The sequence below is a fragment of the Temnothorax americanus genome, unplaced genomic scaffold, assembly GCF_048541705.1.
Source record: "Temnothorax americanus isolate GAGA-0224 unplaced genomic scaffold, ASM4854170v1 Scaffold7, whole genome shotgun sequence".
Lineage (NCBI taxonomy): Eukaryota > Metazoa > Arthropoda > Insecta > Hymenoptera > Formicidae > Temnothorax > Temnothorax americanus.
In genome coordinates this window covers 3,737,909-3,758,299 of record NW_027509792.1, presented here as the reverse complement: position 1 = coordinate 3,758,299, position 20,391 = coordinate 3,737,909, and the positions used below count along the sequence as shown (strand labels likewise).

Here is a 20,391-nt window from a genome sequence, read left to right as displayed (position 1 = left end):
GACGCGGGGAGGATCGGCGCGTGTTCTCTCTGTACACACTCGCGTGTACGACGCTACGCATGCGATACACGTAGCCGCGAGCGTAGTCGCGTGTCTCTCTACGTGCCTCTTCTCTATATGTTTAACCTTGCCCCTTGGCAGCCGTGAATAAGCTCCGACGTAACGGTACGCGGATAAGAGCCGAAAGGGGAGAAATGAATTAACACGCTTAATTAGACGACGTCGAGCGGCTTCTTTCTCTTTTTCTCCCGCTTTCCGCCTCGTCCTTTTTAATTCCCCTTATTTATTTTCGGCTATCTCTTCATGCCTTTCGCGGCTTTTCTCTCTCGACTTTTCTACTTATCTTTTCGGCTTTTTTCAATGTTTTATGTCGGCAAGGCATGCCGACGTAATGGCCATTAATGACCATTGACGAAACCGACGACAAGGTTGACTATTTGATGCTAATTGCCAAGGCGGATTGTCTCGTCGGGTCACTCGACTCGACGAGTGCAGCCCCCTTGTTGCTTTTGCTTTTCCGTGCAGTGCTTCTGTATGTGGATTAACTTTCGAGATATTTTTTTGCGTTGATATATTGTACAGGAATTCCTTTTTTTTAAATTAAATTTAAAGATGACCAATTTTTGAGTGTATTAGTCTGGTTAATTTTAGGTGATTTTTATTATTACGAAATTTCAAGTTTTTATGATATATTAAGGCTGAATATTAAATGTAAAAACATTGAAGTATATAATTTTTCCTTCTTAGAATCAGCTATGTATATTTAATGTAGCGGATCAATTAAGTATTCTATCTTTGATTTTGATTTTTACGCGGAGCGTCACGTCGGAAACAACCACATGCGCGAAATGTCGATAAGGCGGAGGAACGAGCGCTCGTTGGGGCTGATCGATGGATGCGCCTATCGTTTGAAATTACGTTAATTGGACGTTGTCGAGAGCGGAGAGACAGTTTTCTATGCTATATCGAGCGTGCACGCATTTGTCAGGCGGCGAAAGCGGAAAAGAGGTCGAAAAACGGAGACGGAAAAGGAAGAGAGAGATCTGATGGATGAGATAAAGAGCGAAACGGAATCAATGGACGGAACGAGGAGGAGAAACGTACGCGGTGGTCCCATTGGGCCGCATTGAAGTGTTGCCCTTCGTTACAGCAACGCGGGCTCTCCATGTATCGATTCGTCTTTCGAACTTCGAATTTTCAGGACGTGCGCGCGCGTGCCCACGCTCGACTCGCGCGTATATCGTCAAACGAGTAACGCGATTTAAATGGTTTCGAGGATTCGAAACGAGCGATTGTGTGCGCCCGCGCCGCCCCGTTGGATTTTTTTCACGTGCGCGCGCGACGTGTACACGGGGGATTCGATTACATGGCAAAAATATTTCCGAGCGACGACGCACACACGCTCGGAGCTTTTAATATGTTGTTATTATTTGCGTTTCGTTTTTGCTACGCGAGTTCGCGCGCTGCATTCTGCATCCGACGAATACAGACGTTTGATGTGCGAATGAATGGATATTTCCCGGCGACGCGGACGCCGTCGCGCTGCGGGTTAACGTTTATGCGGATTACGTTTATAGAAGTGCGATCAACAGCGCCAGTGTTTGCGCCGAATCGTCGTCTGAATAAACATGAAATTTTCAATAAATTGCGCGGTATTTTTCGAAAAGTTTCGAAACAGTTTCCGAAATGCGACAGTTGATTCAAATGGGAGTGGCCGCCGGAGTGCTATTCAGTTTGAGCAAAAGTTTGGTCGTTCTCCCAGGATCTCCCAGCTGGGATATTCTATTTTGTAAAATACCAGACATTCGCGCGCAATCATGTCCTCGCTTTTAGCGCGTAATGGCGCACCAGACTGCGTCTGACTAAGTATCCATCCCGGGAGGGAGGCGGAGGACGGAAAGCACACTGTCGTCGATGTGAGAGACTGATGGGCGGGGTAGAGATGGAATCTCGGCATAAATTAATCGACCGATGATAAATTGCAAAACGCGACCGAATCAGAACGGAGGAGAATAGTCGAGACACGAGACGCGAAAGAGAAAGGGAGATGCGGAGGGAAGGGAGATGCAAAAAGAGATTGTCAAGGGAGATGGATGTCTCCGGTTTCTCGTGCATCTATACTATTGCATCACGGGAGTGCTTCGGCCGTCGTGCATATCCATCCTTTTCATACAGGGATGGGTATCTTGTGGGTATCCAACTTTAATTTCTTTGACGAATTTGTCGACTTTTCCTTACAGAAGTTATGACGCCGATAGAACGCTTTCCGTGTCCATCATTTTCGGACGTAAAAACTCTTGGCTGGAAATGTCGAAATTTTTCCATACGTTCGTTATGTGTTTGCGTGAGACCACACTTTGATCGCGACCTTTTAAAATAATATCGTCATTCCTGGAATCTTGATTCTGATTCTGAAACAGCGCGGAACGGATTTGCGAAATGATACGACGAATTTTTGGCGCTTGGCGCTGCCGACGGGATTAACAAAACTTTGGCACATTTTCAAATCTTCGCGGTAAATCCTCGGTCGTTTTTATGTTTTTATCCTTGTTATCAGCGATCGCCAATATTATTCTCGATTTGCTACGCGGCTCCTTTTTTAAGTGAATTGCTGATCGGTTGCATTCTATGTGTTTTTGAAGCGTGGCGATGGCAGCAGAAGTTTCGATAAATTCGGAATTTCTCGGAAAAGTTCACCAATGGATTTTTCCGGGGCGCAGAAGTTATGGAAGGATGCTGCTCCATTAAATGGAAAAACGTTCTCTTCCACCATCTCTCGATTTTCTATAAAACGATGGCGCATTCTCTTCGATTTTCCACTGGCTTCGGTACTTCCCCTGATTTTTACGTTCTTCTTCTTATTGCTTCGATTAACTTGAAATCCCTGGATAGAGACCGGTGTAACTGTCAAGTGCAGTGTCACCAGAGTCCCCCTGTCGTTATATATTCCGCGTGTATCTCCGCTGTCGTTACATATTCCGTATATATTTCCGAGAATTGAGATTACGCCGACCAGTCTCGATTGTCTTCGCTCGTTAGCTCGGAACTCTTCCGTAAAAGAGTTCGCGCGAAACGAACGTCGAAAAAAAAAAGGAACATACTATTTCCCACCTGCTTCTCTCTTTTTGTGAAGCTTCCCGGATTTTTCCCGTTTTGCTCCTTCCGGCGCAACGATTTCCTGCCTGTGACATGGCCGGACTTTTAATTTTAATCATCGACCGGGGAATTATAAAAGTTGCTCTCGCTCGAGGACGCTTTCAATTAAGGATTTCCATTTCTCTCGGGACGATCGGTCCGGTTGGCAGGAGAGAGAGAGAGAGAGAGAGAAGAGGGAAAGGGGCCAGGGAGAGAAATCGGGGACGAATGGTTGAGGAGAGTTTTTTTCGTCTGTATCTACTGTCCGTCCTACGTCCTCTCATCCTTTACCTACCTACGTACTCCCTCAGGAAGGCAAACCGCAGGAACAACGTGCGAGGATTTTTCCAATTAATTTTATGAATCGGAAGATCTTTATAAGGACTATTTGTGAAATTAACTCGTAACTCGACTTACGTCGTAGCTTCTATTGGTAATCACGAGATGTTTCAAGTATATGTACATGTTGTAGCTACAATGCAATATCAGACGTATGTCGATAATGTTACATGTAAAAATAATTATAGCTTTTCCTATGTACTGCATCATTAATATCGCGTCATCTTTTTAAACCAATTTTTAAAACTAACTTGTCCCTCGTTATTGTTTAATTAAGTGTTAAAACCCGAATTGTGATTATATTATAAAGGTAAAAGAATTGCAATTATGTCTTGAAAATATATGGTACAACGGTAAAAAAAGCTACGTGTTGCGTCTGGAAATAGTAGCATACAATGTGTTTCCGTTTCACGGAAAAATAACCACAAGATAGCTAGGGCTTCTCGTTGACAATGCAAACAAAAAGGACGAAAAAGTAATTCGACCAAATAAAACAGTTGTGCGGTGCCTTGGGCGATGCACTCATTGTTGTACGCGCATATGCGCCTAAAACTATTCAGGTTTTTTGCGCATTTTGCGACAGGGCGAGACGGTAGAGCAGGAAGGAGTACAAGACTCTTACGCAAGCAAAGGTATTATTCTTCCCAAAAGACTTATGTGAAGCAGCTGCTCTTGCAATGCGGCTGCTCTCGGTCAGAACTACATTATGGTTGACACAGCCGTACAATCTGGTAATAACCCAGTAACAGAACAGAGATTATTTGTTGTTCGGTAAGAGCAATTAGTAGATAATTACTAAAATTAAACGTTAAAACAACAGGGAGGAAGGAAGGCTTTGGCACGTTTTATCTCTATCAATAACTACTGTCTGTTCAGGACTATTAAACGTTCTCTATTAATGGTATCTCGCATGAATATCTCGGGATTTTTTTTCATAAACATTGTTTTATCCGAGTTACTACTTTTATATTAAAAAAAAAAGATTAGTAATTAGTACAGAGTTCGTGTTTTATCCATATAATTCGTGAATTTTGTTCAAGGATGTTAAGCTACATAACGATACGCGTCCTATATTCGCAGTAAGAAAGAAGGAAAGGAAATTAGTTATTAGAGAGCGAATTAGCTAAGGTGGCAACGAATTAAACATTAACGTGATTACACGGTGAACACAGGCGGAGCGTAGCGAATTTCGAGGCCGCTCGCATTCTCTTTGTGCAACTAGAGATCCACGAGCTTGCGCTAATTTGGCGGTTCTTCGAAGCGTATACATCCTCGAGAGGATACTCCGAGAGGATAGATTGCGGCGTGTATATCCGCCGGTTCGCATAACTTCTCCGAAATCGAATTCTGCAACGGTGATGCTATTTGCGCGAGGTGGAACATGCATCTAACGGTGTGCTCGCGTTTATATACGGACATAAGAGAATGGAATGGAGGAATCATAGGTACATATTTCTTAAGGTCTTAAGTTAAAATCATAAGAGTGTACTTTTTACAATCTCTCTCTCTCTCTCTCACTTTTAGTCAAGAACTCTAAGTGTTGCAAAATTGGTTATTTGGTAAATTCACCAAATTTATTGTTTCAATATCTGATTGAAATTAGTTTCGGTACTTCGACGTCAAGACTTTTTTAAGTTGACCGTTCTTCGATCGAGCTCTCAGTTTTTCTGTCCGTCACGGTGCGGCGCCCCGCGACTTTGTTTCCCACCTTTATTAAGTCAACTAACTTTTAAATCTTCATTTTCATGCAATTACGCGCGGAGATGAATTATTGGTTTTCCGTCGGTTTCGGTTGCGAGTAATTGAACACGGTCGGGTATCTTCCGAGGTCTAAGGTTTCTCAGGCGCAATGAGGATATAAACCATGCTGGCACCGTACTTTCCGTGTGCGATATCGTTCCGCGATTATGTATCGGCCATCGTTTTGTGAGATAACTGTCCCTCTTGGTACTCACAAGTGGATCCGATACGGCGTTTGCAGTGCACAGGCTCCGTACTGTAATTAAGTGGTTCGAGGAAACGGCTAGACCGAGAGAAGTACTATGTAACGGCTGCTCTGAACGATTACCGATGAGGGATAATACTACGAGGAGACAAGTAAAGCTTCCGTCGATAGAAAATCAATATGTCTCCAACTTTGCGGTATATCTCGTGTTATATCTTTTTTTTCAAATACGGTTATTTAATAGGATTAATCCTTTGCTCTGATCGATACTTAATCGTATCGCTGGTAGATATGCCGACTTGTTAAGGTATCGTATTCTCTCCTCTTTCCGCTGTTAGTACAACACATTAGAGCTTGCTAAGTGTCTCTGCTGGGAATTGAAGGGATGGTCGAAGAGAATTAGAGGACAAGTCGGGGCTGCATCGCTGCAGGGCTTGTAGCAGTATATATTGAAAATTAATGTTGCGTAGTGTAGCAGTGCGCGACGATAAATTACACTACGTTATATCTAGAATTAATTAATAATTGCGAACACAAGACATAGTACGAATTTTTTATCTGTTTCTGAGAGGGAATAGAAATTGGAGAATATCTTGGTGAAGGTGTAATAATTTAGTGGATAAAGGAACACACAATTAGAAGGAGATTTAGAGCGGAATGGTAGAAAAACGAAATTGATATTTTAGAAAAAAATATATCAGCTGTTCGTGAGTTTGTGCATGAGAGAAGAAATTGAAATCAATGGTAGAGGAGGCGGTTGGTGCGAAGTGCTTTCGCACTTTAAGATTTGATCTCTTTCCAGCAATCTCCCATTCGCTTGGCGTGATTATACGCGGGTTCCATACGGCTTACAGCTGTCTGTCTAACGGTCTGAAGTCCGTTACGAGGTAGCAGCGAGCGCTTCCTCGTGGAAGCTTGGCATCTGCCGTCCATTGCCACCCAGCGCGCGCGCAATGCAGCAATCGCGCGGTAGTAAGGCCGGGGCATGTGTAATTAAATGCAATCAGGCAATAGAGTACTCCGAATTGCCGTGCGTTTAGCTCGCTTCGTCGGCTGCTTCTACGATTCTCGGCTCGTCCGGCTCTTACGCTCTCCGGTCAGGCTCTTTCATTCGTTTCCTTTCGTACCTCTCGTCTCGCCGACCAACGAGCAAGCGGAATGAACGCTCACGCACGCGAGCGCGAGCGGAGCGAGCGTCGCCCGCGGCAACGTCTATTCGGCATTTCATTCGACGGACGGGCGGGCGTGCTCTCGAAAGAGCGAAGCTGAAAGGCTTTCAATTCGATAAAGCGCTTTCAGCAAACTTCAGCTCCGAGCAATTAACGGGAATTAATTCTCGTTTCTTTTTCCATCGCTCGCGCGCGCATCCACTCCCCTTTCCCTGTCGGTGCCGCGCTCTCTCGCGAGTGAAGGCGAACGCAAGAGCGAATTTCTCGTCGTTCGGAGCGACCCTTTGCACGACTTCTTATTTGATTTAAGATCGCTGAGCTCTGCAGTTCCTGAAAGCACCCCGCGCCTTCTCTCTCTCTCTCTCTCTCTCTCTCTCTCTCTCTCTCTCTCTTCTGCCTCTCTCTTCTGCCTTAATGCTTCCTCATTTTGACTACTGCTGCACAGTTCTCACTAACGTCACAGGCCAGCATAACCTGCGCCTGCAGAGAGCCTAGAACAGATGTGTCCGCTTCATCTTCAACCTCAAGCGCGACGAACACATCACTCCGTATCTTGTCAGATTGGGCTGGCTCAAGATCGATCTTCGGCGGTCATATTTGGTGGGAAGTCTGACATTCTCTGTACTCAGGAAGGAAAAGCCGCAAGTTATCTACAGCAATTTTACTTTTAGGCACGAAAACATGCAGCGGAATACTAGATCTCCGACCGATGTCCTTAACCTTCCGCTCTGCCGTACTGAATTCTTTAAGCGATCTTTTTATTTCTCTGCTGCCGAGCTGTGGAATTCTCTCCCTTCCGACATTCGCAACGCGACGTGTATCGGCTCTTTCAAGGCGAAATTATATAAATTCCTGTTCTCATCTTTTTAGGTGTATGAGATTTCTGTCGGTAGACCTGAGCGTATCTTGAAATTATTGTGTAAACTATCTTTTGCCCTACGGCATTTGTAAATCATTTTTTATAGCTATGGTTATTTCTTTTCAGTTGTAAACGCTAAGTTACTGTCGTAATACGTCCTATTTAGTATCTGTATTTTCTTTACTTACTTTACTCTTATATCTCTTTTATTTGTAGTTATTTTTTTATATATGAATGCACGAATGTTTTATATTTTATTCGACACTCTTTTTGTAACTTAGTTTCGACGCTTTAGGGGACGTAGTCCCAGAGCGTCTAATAAATGGTGATTCTGATTCTGATTCTCTTTCTCTCGCGCGAGAGAGTACGGAGATAGAAATTTGTTTACCTGAAAGCGCGGAATCCTGACGATGTAACGGTACTGAAAGAATGCGCGATGAATGAGAGATCGTGTCGTTCGTTCTTATCTCTAGAAAGTTTCTTCCCCCTTTTATTCTTTACTTTTTTCGTTATAATTTAATGCTGTTTATCGCATCCTTTTTCGCTTTGACGAATAAATGTTTGTTGGAAATGTGATATTTAAACTCGTATTTAAACGTTGCATGTATAACGATTAGAGTGAAACAACAATTTGTATACGTCCGTACGATTATTAGACTAATCCCTGTGTCTCGACGTAGGAAGTGATGCAGAGCGGAGAGAAAGTCGTAAACGAAACAAAAGCGTCCGAAAATCGGAAACGCCGTAGGAGAGATGGCGGGTGGGATGCCTCGAATTCTCGACAGGAAAAGCGTAGACAAAAGGGTTCGGGGGCGGCCTATAATTCAGACTTGATGGCTAGATGGACGGGGAGGGAGAGTGGATGGGTCCGCGGCAACGTGGAGGAACAGTAACGGGAAGGACGAGGGCGGGAGGGATTGCAAGGGAGAGAATTACGAGGTCACTTCCGGTGGCGCCTGCACGAGCTTCCGCTTCCGGTCGCGCAGCACACTGTCCCTCCTGCTTCAGCCGCCACCGCGACCGTCTCATCCTTCTTCTTCCGCCCTCTCTTCTCGCGTCTGGTCCTGGCTGCTGGATAGCTTGGTCGCTCGCTTTTCTGACCCCCTTTTTCACCGGGAACCCCCTTCCCTCCCTCCCTCTCTCCCTCCCTCCCTCTCTCTCTCTCTCTCTCTCTCTCTCTCTCTCTCTTTTCTCATTCGAGAACCTCGTCCACTATCCGGTGCAGGACCTCGGTGCAGCAAAACTTTGCACAATGGCGTAACTTGGCTATTTACTATCGCGTGCCCATACTCCCCGGTCTATGCATACCCCCCACCAGATAAATGGCGGATACGGTGGACCGTTCGGCGGACCGGACTCGTGTACATCTATAATACAATTTGGTGCAGAGGGTGCTGGTGTCCAGGATACTCCAGGAGCTCAGGAAGTTTCTCGCTTAGGTGCGCAGGTGACCCGCTCTAACTGGCGTAAATTGTCGTCGTTAAAACGAGTCCCTCATAACGCGCGCGCGATGTCACACACATGTGATTAAGCTCCGTTATAAGAAATAAAAAGCTTGCGGAAAATAATTAATGTTAGTATTGTATCGTTATTTTTATGTCGAGCAGAATAGGATTAAGAATAAAACAAGTCTCAAGACTGATTAATTGAAAATTAATAATTGGTATCACAAAGGAACGAAATGAAGAATAATTAAATTATTTGCTCGCCTCGAGTGTAGTAAGCGAATTAGTTATTCATTCGTTTCCGCGAATGTGCTAGTTATTTCGTCATAACGGGAAAAGACAGCCGCTATTCTTATTTCGCATTTCATTCCGAAAAATTTCACTCTGGCACACAACAATTTTCTCTCACGCGTGCGATATGTAGGTATTATCTACCAGAAAAGAAGCTCTTACGCGCGAGTTTTTCCCGAGGATTTCTCCCTGGGTGAAAAATGGTGACGCGGCGTACTATCGCGAGCACGTTGCAGCATAACGATAGCGGACTCACGAACGCAAGTGGGTCACGATGCAAATAGTCGAGTGCATTTGTGCAGCAGAGCGACGGACGACGAAGCACGCCGGCGGTCGGCGTGCACCAAAAGCGCGTGGATTTGCGTCACAATGGGACGATGAATTTTTCTCGGCGACATTTTGTTACCGAGCGAAGGAAGAGAGACAGAGAGAGAGAGAGAATGAGGCGCAATGCTATCTCGCAAACGAGAGAGCTGCCATAAGCGTTGTTCTTACACCGTCGACTGGCGTTAACTGCGAGACGCGCAGGAAGGCAATATAACCGGCGATCGTAATTACGGCGGATCGAGGGAAGGCAATTTCCACGGTTACAGTGACCGTGAAACGATTATTGGTCCTGCCGGAGCCGTTCGTTCGCGGTGAAATTACGATTAGGCCAGTCGACCGACTTCACTCACGTTAAGCTCGCGCAACACGGCCGTTTAATTCGTTTGTTCGCCGCGGTTAATTACGAATACTCCGGCGTATTGCTCGCTGAAAGAGTTCAAGATACGCCGTAGTTAATTACCAGTGGGGATTACATTCGGTAGAGGATGATTTGAGTAGTGCAACGCGACAGGGGAATAATTTCGTCAGTAAACGCTCGAAGATTCCGAACGGTTGTAATTTATAATTTGTTGAAACATTATCGATTTTTGAAATGATATGAAATCATATGAACGAAACGAGTTTCGAACGTCTCGAATTACGAAGCGCACGAAGAACTATGGATTATTGATACGGAACTTGGAATTCTGCCAGTGAAACGAAATTGAAGCATAAACAGTCATGCTATTGAGATATTCAGAAAGTTCCTACCGACTTCATATTTCCATGACCATCATTGAGCGTTATATTATTTAGCACAATAAAAGGATTAAGACATCTTTTTGATAGTTTTGATAGGTAGTATAGATTCCATCGAGAAAGTAAATATTGCGATCAATATACAATTATATTAATTTATTACATTATAAGGTGATTATATTTTGATTGAAAGACGTGTAATGTAGGAAAAAATTTTTGGATAAGATCGAGCGAAGGATTGAGACAAAACCCATTCGGTTACCGCTCGTTATTCACATTTGATATGCAGATCCGATCGGATAACTGTTTTTTCCCCGTTTTTCGTGTTTTCTATTTAAGAAAAAAAAATCATCGGTTCACGCATTTCTAAAATGCTATCACAGTGGTTCGCTTGATGCATATATACATTTTATCTTTATTTTTTTAAATATTAAATAAGCAATATTGAAATAAGCGAAATTAAAGTTAATTTTTATTATACGAATAATTTTTTTGATTTTAAGTGAGAAATCAAGCAATAAAAGTATTCTTTCTTTTTCGAGATATAATAAAAAAAACACATAATAGTCTTTTTTTCGGGTTTATTTTATCTTTAGCTTTGTAATCCTTGATACTCATTTTCTTTTATCTCGGGAATACATGATTTAATTGTACGAGTAAAACGTAATCAAAGAAAGATAGATGCGTCTGAAAATTTGTGAGCAGATATTGTGAGGATTAGTCATTAGCGATGCGCCGTGCAATTAGGCATTCAGCGAGTAGAAAAGTCCGTTCACGGGCAGACGGCCAAGGAATGCAGACACAGTTACGCGGGCGTACATCGGGATCTATCGTAACAATCCTAAACCACCGGTGGGGCGGTGGCGAGGAAAAACATGCTGATTGCATTTTAACGCAGGCGTGACGAAAAGCAAAAGCAACGGCCGTCGGCAAGCCTTGGCGGCGATGCATATCGACCATTATTTGTGCTTTATAACCATTGTTCGAAATATTTAATGCTTATGTTAGGCAGTTAGACAATGCAACGAAAATGTGTTTTCTATCTTTGAACACGGCGCATCAAATCGTCATGTCGAGATTTTATTTCCGATGATAAACGACATTTTTCAGCGCAGTCCGATAGTTCGTGATGTACGAAAAACTTCAAAAAGGTGGATTTATTCCGCGCAAGAATAATACCAAACAAATCTATTGCATAGGTAATATATTTCTTAAACTGGACGAATTTTTTTGTCCAAGTTTCAGCAGATTTCTTACGTTTCGTGAAATTTTTAATGAAGACTAATTTGTTGAAATTTCTAAAACTACATGTCTATATAATCGACATATAGGATACGATTTTTGGCAGAAAGTATAGACATACAATTTTTTTTATTAACAGACAGTAGCAAACATCGCTTATACATATATTCAAACCTTCTATGTTTTGCATATTATCAGCTGTTATGGCATCTCGTCATAATATTATCGAACAACAAACCCTTGGTGACGCAGCAGAGTTTCGATGCGACGATATGTCTTGTCCGACGGTGACGTAGTTGCATCAAGACAATGCTTTACTTGGTTGGACATTGCAAAAAAAAAAAAAAAAAAAAAAAAACTTGAGAGGGCGAAAATATCATCTTCCACGAACGACATGATGACAACCACGTCGTATACGCGAATCGTCGACGTGAGACGCGCACAAACTGACGCGTTTTAACGAGCGTCACTAAAGCCAGTGCTATTCTGTTTCATAGAGCCAAAAACAACAAAGCAAAGGATCGTATGAAACACACAGACAGCAACATTAACGTAGTATTTGTACTCGTTGACTTAATTGAAATATTTTCTTACGCTTCTCCGCATTCTGGATCGATGTTAAGAAGCGCGCGTATTATAACTTAATGCATGACATTTCTTCGTCGTTGCATTTTCTCGCAGGTTAGATAGGTCTAAAATAAAATAACGAGAGGCATGTTTAAAAAATATTGTGTTTTCATTAATTTAAGCGAAACATACATATAATAGCTATCATTATATATTCAGTACATGAAAATTTCATGGGAGGGACATGGGATGGTTGCTCATCACACTTTAGGATTTAACTCTAAGGTTCATAAGTAGATGGGGAGAGAAGCGCGCGCCGGGAGATAACAGAGGCTTTTCTCGGAGAAAATAGTTTGCCATTCGTCAGCAAACGACGCGATCGTGTACTATAATATACCGAGTCGACGGATAAGTTATTGCGAGGGACAGGCATTAATTTCAGGCTGGGTCGACGGGCGCGAGACGCCGCGCCGTCCCGCACGTCGCGTCTTGGAGGTCGACAGGCCGCGTTGTGTGCGCTGTGCACGGTTCAGGATCTCTCCCCGGAGGCTATTCCGTCCCGTTAACGGATAGCTGTTGCCCTTAGACGAATCGATTCTTCTTAGACGGAGGCGGCGGCGGTGGTGGCGGCGGGAGCGCCGACCCGCCCGCGGGTGAAAGGAGGCGAATTTACCCGGGACTTTCTCCTCGCGCTCGCGAAAGGCAAACACTCGCCGCGCCGTTCGTCTTCCCTGTTCGTGTAACGAGTCCGCGGAACTTGCCGAGACTTTCCTAGATGGGAGGAATCGCCCGGCGCTCGTTTCGTGATTGACGACGATGTCTGAGAACTGCGGCGAACTTCTCCGCGTGCGTCGTTACTTTCGTGCGCTTTGATTCCGCGATCGACAAACGTTGACTGGGATACTAATCCAAATATCGTTATTCTCCTGATGCTGTTGACAAGATTTATATAATCGTCGACATTGCAAACATTACATATTTTTACATAACATACAGTTTATTTATTGTTTATATATTATTATTAACTAAATATTTTTAATAAATTGCTTATAAGTTATACGACATGTAAATCTATAGTTTCTGTAGTTGTCATTTGATGGAGTTTTTGAGATCATGTTCGCATAGCACGCGATATACGTGCTATCCATTGAAATTGGTTTTCCAAATCTTGAATACATATTAAAGTCATAACGTAAAACGTGGATTTTTGATCGAGTAAACGGTAGCTACAATGCGATACCAACAATGCAATGGTAAAAGAAAGAGCAATTTAGTCCCGCTAGTTTCCCTTCGAAACGTCACCTTAGAAGGCCGCGGAATTCAACTTGCACGCGATAATTCCATATCCTGGGAATGGTGGCTCAATCGTACCAGGACAAGACTTATTACATATATATTCAGTATTAATTAAGTGCAGACTGTGTATGTATTTGTAGTCACGAGAAGCTTTTTTAATCCCGCTTAAAAATGCAGCTTTAAAATTAAAATTACAGCCAACGTTAAATGGAAAAAAGCTATCTCGAGCATCGTCTTCCTGGAAGGAACTGCGATTGTCCTCTGTGTTCGACTATCGCGGTCGACTTATTTTACCTCGAATTAATCTCAGACTCGAAAATAGCTCTTGTATTTCTCGCACCGTTTGCGCGAGATTACGTTTATCTTTTTTTTTAGCTCATTGCTTTCAGTTAATTAAGCCGTACTCTTTTTCGATAGTGAATCTTTGCATCCGGGATATTGCACAATGTTTTTCGGGTACATCGTGAATATTATCTTGTCTAAATGAATTTTAAATAGAACGCGGTTTAAACGTCAGAAATATTCTCTCACGTCAAAAAATGCACTACCCGCGGGTTTCCTGGGAGAACCGTGACGTAATATGTACATTCGGCAGAAGGAAGGACACAGCGCCAACAAAATACGAGTCGGACAGGACAGGGTACGATGCGTTAAAAAGTTAATTAAACTACAGTTAACGTGAGATCGCTCGGGCTGCTGCGACGTGCGAAACGAGGTGGGACGACGACGGTATTCAACCCAGTGTGCACAATTCCTCATTAAAGTAATTCGACGGACGCTGACAGGGCGCAGGGCACAGTGACGAAAGGATTAACGCTTCTGCTGCCGTCAGGGCTGCGAAGGGAGCCGGAGTGACAGTAATAACAGACCTGTCTGTCAAAAACGAAGTTTCGCCGGTCCGCGCAGTAATCTACGGGCCACCGCAGCGGTAACACCATTCAGTCGGCTATCTGTCAGCTATTTTTGCGCCCACGCTCCAACATCCGCTGTCGCAATCGGCTCCCTGAGCATTACACGGAGCATTTCGAAATATATAAAAAGAGAGAGAGAGAGAGAGAGAGCAAGCGCCGATCGATCGATGGCGAGGTGATTTCGCGTCGATGTAACGTCAGCGTGATTTTGAAAAAGGGAAACCCTGCACTGCGCTTATTGCGCGGCATTCGATATTCTCGCGGAATTGTCGACGAGTAACAAGCAGATTGGAGGGCTGAAGCTGTCTTTAACGTCACGTCGTGTCCCCTTCGTGTTTAATCGCAGTTACGAAATTGCAGCATGAAACGTGCAAATGGCTTTGCGTGTGTCCATAGACAGACGGGAAGTAATAAAGCTTTATAATCACTGACATAAGTAACGAATATATATCTACATGTTTTCTGCAAATAAGATATAGAATTGATGATTTTGTCAAATTTATTATTTTATTGAAAATAATCTGAAGATTTATAGTTAATAAAACCTATTAGATAAACTTATCTATATTCAAAGACTATTATTTAAAAATGGTAAATTTTTATATTATAAAAGGAAACTTGTTAATTGTTACCATATAATGTATCACTAATATAAAATATCTAAATATTTAAAGAATCGTGAAATACATATCTATCTATTAGTTCAATTCAATCATGTTATAAAAAGGTTTTATGGTAATTTGTAATAACACGTGTGCACACGAAGTTACGAAAGCTACCGCGTGCGTGCATCGCATAGTTCTTAATGCATATCACGGCTCATGATTTGAGCCGAGAGGAGGGGGATAATATCGGAATGCTCATTAGCGGAGGCCGCAACTACGACGTACACGCGTACTATGGAGCGATTCCGCGAAATCTACCGCGAATGTACGTCAGCGAAAATTTCTGGTAACGGCCGATAAGCTCTTTTCGTTCTCCGCTATGTTCCCAACGGCTTTTGGAAGCATTCCATAGCCGTGGTGCACACGATTCACGCGAAACGCAGCCATAAGCCGCGTGGGCTTAATCAAATGAACCATGATGAATGAAACGGCAGAGCCGAAGCTATGCTATAGAATATAGAAGCGTAGAGCGGATCGCGCTCGTTTCGACGTTATAGTTGATCCTCTGCCAAAAATGTGTGACGATATGTCTCGACGTTATGACGTTTCTCTAGCAATAAATAGGTATCGAATGTTGTTTTTATCATCGACGTTCGATCTTTTCTTTTTCCGATGACGTCAATGTAACGGTCGCATTTATTATTAATCGCGGATCACGGAAGAGAGCGAGCGCGAAATATAATCTTTACTAATGGGTGCGTTTTTACGTGAAAAGATGGTCAGAATTTATCTCGGCGGGGTTCTCTCGGATTACGCATTGTATTCGGAGGGGGAATATCTTTATATAGCGTGCGCAAAGCGTATTTCGTGCTGGCATGAAAAGCGCATGGAATATTTTAATTAAATCCGTGCTTTTTTTTTTCGAAGCACGCATCGGTTGAATAGAAAAAAAGGCAATGTTTATAGCCACGAAATACGCTTTCAAATAAATTTATTGCCTCATGTACAGAACAAGATTAAAACGTGAATAAATAAATATTGAATCTTACTTTGCATGGAATTGTTAAAAATTTCTCGAGTAGTTGCATCGAGGATTATGCGCTCCGCGCGATGACGAGCATATAAGAGAGTCCCCCACTGCTATTGTATTATATAATCTGAACTTAAGATACTTCATTTATATTTTACGAGTGATTAAAGTATCCCTTTTTCAAAAAACATTTTCTTTATAATTAATCTGTGCATTAAAGATTACGAGAGCTTTGTAAAATAATTATAGTAATCTTGCCATGTAGTTTCTATTTGAAATGTATCGAATACTTATCTGCAAATACTGGATCATATATCTAAGCTATTACGACAGCGCGTGCAGAATATTCTAAAATGACGTGACTCACGGAGCTACGTGTATGCAGACATTTAGATGTGTGAATACGACAACAACGTTATAGTGTACGAGATGCAGGGACACAGAGAACTCAATTTATTTGCACACGCACTTAATAACACCATCGTGTTGATGCAGTCGAGCGCTCGCTGTCTCGGTGATCAACGTCGAATATAACCGTGTCCATTGTTAATAGTAGTTTAGCGTCTTAGAATTTTCTTCACAGGTCAAGGCTACGTTGCACCCAATTACTGTCAGTCAGTGTTAATTAAAATTGGAATTGAGTTTTCCAATATTCAATATTAAATTTCTTTGCTTTAAAGCATCATATGAGAGACCTTCGTTAAAGCAAAGGATATTTAGAATTAATTAAAAAGGAAGTCTCTACTGCTAATTAAAAATAAACTCGTTAAAATCAATTTCTTACGTGGAATTTTAAATGATTCGGTGCGACGATTATATTTCCCTGAATCCATATTAACTTCCGACAAGCGTTCGTATTTCTCTCCGTAAGATCGAGCATCCAGTATTAGCACACGCGTCCAATAAATCCCGGGACTTTATTTAGTTTACGCGAGTACTAATTAGGTGAACGAGACAAATAGAGCCGCGCTTTCTCCTCGCTTCGTAAATCTATTAGGGAACAGGCTCTAAATTTTCGAGTCTCGTGAATTTTGCGAAAGAGGAAGAGGGAATAGCCCACTGTCTAAACCTAAACTGAATAAAATGATGTGATTTTCTGCAGACTATTTTGCACAGTTATTTAGGCTTGGCAAACTCACCGACTCGAACTCAAGACTTTGTAGACATTTACATATATTTATACATCATATACATGCATATTACATATATTTATACATCGTATACATGCATATACATGTTTTTATGAACAATAATCATTCGAAAAGAAATGGAAGTAAAATGCGATCTAATTTAAGAGTAATAAGAAAAATAAAATCCTGTTGGAATAAGAATAAATACACTATTTGATACAAATGAAGCAAGAAATAGCGAAATCTGAATTACATTTTTTTTATATATTTTTTAATTAAAAGACGCGATTTTTTTCTGCAACGCCATTTTTGCGATTTGTGGCACTGCCGGTCGATCTCTATGCTCTCTATGACCCAGGGCCGTAATTTTCTCGGCTAATACGCTTAACCGTCGTCAATTCGCGGTTTGCCTCTACCGACCACCTCGATCTCATTCCATTCGAAAATAAATCGATATTATCTTTGTCGTATGTGGTCATGTCTAACGCAGAATTAGGAAAAATTAATCTCATTTTCTATTTAAATTCCAAATATTCTTCAACACATTACGATATTTCGTAAAGTATTATTTTATTGTATATTTTTTTATACATGTAAGGGAGCTTAATCGAATTCTCGCGCACGTTGCCAATCCCTTGGGCTTCTGGCGTTATCTGCGGGATCGCGTCGAGAAATACGCGAAATCAAGCGGATTATGACTTCGCGGCGGCGAGAGTGCGTGCTGCCTCTCCCTTTTTTCTCTTTTTCTCTCATTCTCTCTCTCCCGAGCGTCTGCTTCCGGCTCGATAAACCATGCTCCGCCAGATCCCACTTTTTTTTGCCCTAAATGCGCGGCTGCGCGTCCCGCGGATTGCGAAAACAAACGTTTGCATTCGGCACCGCGCGGGGAAATACTACGGGTGGCGGATCGAACGATAACATTTGTACTACGGGGGTAAGCTTGTCCACGCTTTTCCTCGTGCCGTGGGTTACCTATATCGGAGATACATCTTGGGACTCGCCGGTCTGGGAGATCTTAAAAAAAGAATCGTTTGTTTTTCCTCGATCCATCCACGAGTCGTTTTGCCTCGACGGATCGAATATCCCGTTACAACGTATGGGATGTTTTATGAAGTTCCCATTCATCTTTTTGATATTGATGGGATTTACAATTCTTCTCGAGTCCAATAAACGTGACATCTATTTCATAGTTTATGAGACGCACAAATACGTCGTTTATCATATTTTCCTAAATTCTTATAATATTACATTTCTCTTCACGATGTGTCTTCTTCAAAAGATACATCTTGGAAATACTCATTACGAAATATTAATTCGTCCTACATACACACACACCCACGCAATTTCCCGCCGCGCAATGGCGTCGCGGAGTTATTCAAAACGGTTAAGATAAATGTTTCACCCTGTACACGGACGGATTCAAATGACGTAAGAAGGAAAGCGGTAAAAAGGGTAGGAGGGTAGGTGCGCGACGGTACGGAGTGGAAGAAGAGGAGAAACGAGCACGCGCGTGGCGGAGCGCGTGTGCGCGAACATCGGGACGCCTCTCTCCCTGGCACATTGGTAGCGGAAGGACGCGAGACGACGGGGGTAGTCGAACATCACAGGTGATGGGCGTCCCGACGTCGAGAGCGCCGCGACGCAGAGCGCGGCAAACGACTGAAAACGCGTCCACGGACGAAAATCTATTCGTTTCCTCGCGCACGTCGCACGTATTCGCGTTTATCTGTGTATGTTCGTTCATTTGTCGCTTACGAGTTTTATCGCAGTTTTTTCTTAGCGTCGGTTTCGATCCTTTCCGTTGATTTTGTTCAAGAACGGAAAACGCGACTTATGACAATGTCATAACGGAGATTATTTATATACAACCCATCCGCGCCGCACCATACTCTCTCTATCGTCGCTCTATTTCACCGGCAGCTCGCGAGATTCGAGTTCTTGCATCGTTCTTTGTTTCACTGTCCGCCCCGCTCCGCGCCGCGCCGCGCCGCTCGTCGCTCTACTCCACTGGCCGTCTCGCGCCGCGCCGCACCGCTCGTCGCTCTACTCCACTAGGCGCGCGACTTGCGCCGGTGCACCGTTGTCCGTTTCCACTAGCCGCCCCGCGCGTCGCGCCGCTCGTCGTTCTACTCCACTGGTCGCCCCTTGCCGCGCCGCGTCGTTCGTCGCTCTACTCCACTGGCCACCCCGCGCCGCGCCGCTCGTCGCTCTATTCTACTACGCGCGGGAAGCGGGAAGCGCGCCGGTGCATCGCTTTCCGTTTCTACTGGGCGCGCTCCGCGTTGCGCCGCTCATCGCTGTACTCCACTACGCGCGGGACGCGCGCCGGTGCACCGCTCTCTGTTTCCACTGGTCTCGTGCCTCGTCAGTCGTTCTCGCTCGTTCTCCCTCGACGGTTCGTCGACTGGCCGTGCGACGGCGCTTGCGGCATCCGCGAGAACGTCGTGCTCTCTCCGTCGTCGGTGGTGGCGAATCGTGCGCGGCGGAAGAGAAGAGTCCTCGCGTGCCGGTTGTTGTCGTCGTCGGCGTGCCCGTTGTCGTCGTCGTCGTCGTCGTTCGTCATCGTTGTCGTCATCGCAGTCGTCGTCGAGCTCTCGGCGTCGATCTCGCGTGCGCACAGTGTTTCCGTCCGGTGAGAATTGGCTCTCGGCCGTGCCGCTGGTTCGCTCCACGCGAGAGCCCGAGAGCGATGGAAATTCGTACGCGCGTGTCACGTCGCGGTGGTTGTTGCATCGTCGTTAATCACCGAACGTGGCGCCATAACGGAGCGCGTTCGCGCGCGATTAGAGTGTGAGGGAGCAGAGAATCGACCGAAGGATCGCGACCACGCCATCGATCGGCGATTAAATCGATCGCCGGCTGTTTTCTCGAGAGGAGCAAGTGCCGAGGATAGGCCGAAGCCTGGTGTCCGCGCGCGATTCCCGTCGATTTTCCTCGCGATTGTACCGCAGCTCGTGTCGTAACGGGAAAGGCGGGAGAGAGGAAGGCGAAGAGAGATCGTCGCGACGAAGGAAGATGACGTGAGTGATCTCGTGCTTTGAAAATTTGACCGCACAACATCGTTACGTGTGTGTGAAAGTAAATCTTTTTTTTCCTTCGCGCTAAGGAAACACTCCTCTATATACACATCCGTGTTACGACACGGTTTGTATTTTTCTACTTTCGCTCCGCTTTATTTTTCTTTATCTTACTGCACTCCTTTTGCTCGTACACGATTCGTATAATGTGCACGTTACGAAACGAGTTGTTTGCGTTTGAAACCATGATTCACAGCCGTGCGTATTTACGCGATCGCGTAATTTTATTAATAAATTATATGCTTTAGTGATTTTTGATCGAGCGAGATATACGTTCGGGTTCAG

At 43.9% G+C, this 20,391-nt stretch overlaps 1 protein-coding gene across 6 annotated transcripts in view; it reads left to right on the top strand.

The window, feature by feature from the left end:
- Positions 1–20,391, top strand: part of LOC143906217 (uncharacterized) — a 385,481-nt gene that overhangs the window by 119,394 nt on the left and 245,696 nt on the right. Inside the window, exon 1 of one of the 6 annotated variants that reach the window (XM_077422127.1) lies at positions 18,403–20,049. The exons of the other annotated variants lie outside the window; for them this stretch is intronic. The gene's annotated coding sequence lies outside the window, so the exon portion shown is untranslated. Of the gene's footprint in view, positions 1–18,402; positions 20,050–20,391 lie in introns of those variants that run through there. 6 annotated transcript variants of the gene reach the window in all.